Source organism: Myotis davidii, unplaced genomic scaffold (assembly GCF_000327345.1).
Source record: "Myotis davidii unplaced genomic scaffold, ASM32734v1 scaffold54, whole genome shotgun sequence".
Taxonomy (NCBI): Eukaryota; Metazoa; Chordata; class Mammalia; order Chiroptera; family Vespertilionidae; genus Myotis; species Myotis davidii.
Genome location: NW_006287915.1, coordinates 3,440,607 through 3,443,183, shown reverse-complemented (window position 1 = coordinate 3,443,183; position 2,577 = coordinate 3,440,607).

Genomic DNA, 2,577 nt, shown 5'->3' with positions numbered 1-2,577 from the left:
AGGGCACATTCTTGTCACTTTTCAGTTTGAATCTTTTTTTCTTTTTAAAGATATATCTTTTAAAAAAAATATATATATATATATTATTACAGAGAAGAAGGGAGAGGGAGAAGGATAGAGAGTTTTAAACATCGATGAGAGAGAAACATAGATCAGCTGCCACCTGCACACCTCCTACTAGGGATGTACCCGCAACCAAGGTACATGCCCTTGACCGGAATCGAACCTGGGACCTCTCTCTGTCCACAGCCTGACGTCTATCCACTGAGCCAAATTGTCTAGGGCCGATGGTGGTTTTATAAACACTCAATAAGCCCACATTGCCCAACAGCTATTGACTTTTTTTTCCTTTCACAGAAAAACTTTTGAAAGAGATAGTACACCCTTTTTTTCTCCCCATTTCTTAACCATTCACTCAGTACTTAATCTGCTGCAAAATGACTTCCACTGCCTATATTTCATTGAAACTGCTCTTTTCAAGGACACTGGTGGCTACAAATTTAAGTGACAACTTTGAGTTGTCTTTTTTGAGCTCTTTGTACAATTTGACTCTGTGGAACCCTCTCCATTTGATATAATGCTCTCTTCCCTGGAATTCAGTGGTACCACATTCTACTCTCCTTTTCCTACTTCTATGTTTGCTTTTTAACGATATTTTCTTTTAGACTCTTTTTTCCTTAAATATTTGTTCTTACAGGATTCTGCCTTAGGTCTTCTTATCTTACTCTGTAACACTCTGGGTACCCTAATCTTCTTCCAGGGCTTCAATCTTTATCTCTTTTAAATTATTTTCTGGATCAGTCAGAAATGTATTTCTTTACACACAACTTGGCTACAGTGGCTTAAGTAAAAGGAGTATGTTGTTATTAATATTACCATTGTTGTTGTTTTTAATATTTTAATTGAGTGTCAGCTATAACACTGGAGTACTCTTCTAGATTTACTTTTTCTTTTTCTTTTTTTATTGATTTCAGAAAGGAAGGGAGAGGGAGAGATATTGAAACATCATTGATGAGAGAGAATCATTGATTGGCAGCCTCTTGCAGGTCCCCTACTGGGTATGGAGCCCGCAATCTGGGCATGTCCCCCTGACCAGAAGTGAACCTGGTACCCTTCAGTCCACAGGCCGATGCTCTCTATCCACTGAGCCAGACCAGCTTGGGCCAGATTTACTTTTTCAAACAGCTGTAAGCTTTGATGAACTCTGAGTTCTCTTCAATTAATTTAATATATCCACTGATTAATATTGCTTCCCTTTCATAAGCTAGCCTTCTCCTTGGTAACCAGATATTTTTGTATTCTCTGGTACTAGTTCCTGGAAGTGTGATTATGATGTCTGCAATTTTCAGAATTCAATGGCAGCTCCAGTAAAATAAATGTAATCTAATTATGTCAAAATTGGATCTTGCCTGAAGTAGGATGATTGATTTTCATTTTGCATAATATGTTAGTTAGCACCTGTGATAATGGCAAATAAAAAGATGGTTTTTAGAAAAATTTATTAAAAACTAAAGAGAAAATTTAGATAGAGTTGCTACATATCTCTTTTTAGTCTGTTATTAGGTTTTAGATTTATGAATTCTTAGAATATTATGTAAATAGATGCTTATATATGAATTTTGAAGAATGGTATTCCACAGGGTTCATAACCTCTAAAACATAAAGGATCATTACTCTACATAAATAAGCAGAGTCCATATGGAATTTTTAAATTAAATTCTTCTTAGTGGGTCATAAATGTTTTTATAATAGGTACTAGTAGCCCAGTGCATCAAATTCATGCACATTAAAGGGAATTAATTAGCAGAGATATTTTAATATTGCTATTTGCCCTTTCTCAATAATAGAAGTGTGAGAGATGAAAGGAAATTAGTAAAATGTATATGAAAATAATATATGAATTTATTAATAAGTAAAAAAAGGATATAAATAAGTAACAAAAGGATATAACAGAGGCATGATATAAAAATGACAAAAACGATATGAAAACAACAAAAACATGATATAAAACATCAAAAACATGATATAAAAACAACAGTGATGCGAACAATGACTGATAAAGTGATTCAACTTATTCTCATATCTCCCTGTACACCACATTAAGAGTGAAAACACTTTCAGAGAGCTTGACTAATTTTCCTTGTGATGAAGTATTTAGAACTTTAACTGTAACGTCACATGCTCTTCAAACTTGAGAGAAAGCAGCATATAACTGATCATGTACAAAAATGGGTTCAGGTAGGAACATGCCTACTCTGTCTAGAATTTGTCCTTGTGATTTATTAATAGTCATCACAAATGCTGGCATCACGGGAAACCGCCATCGAATCAATTTAAATGGGGGCCAGTGGCAGATGTGGACAAATTAATTCTTGGAATCAGGACAACCTCTCCCTCTGCAGATCCTGTTAATATTTCAGCTTCAATAATGTTAGGTCATAATCTTTTGATAATAAATCTGGTACCATTACAAAGACCCCATTTACTATTGAGATTTCTCAATAGCATGATGATTGCACCCACTTTCAATTTTAATTTATGACACGGCATTGCTGGAGGGGTAATACTATTAAGAAA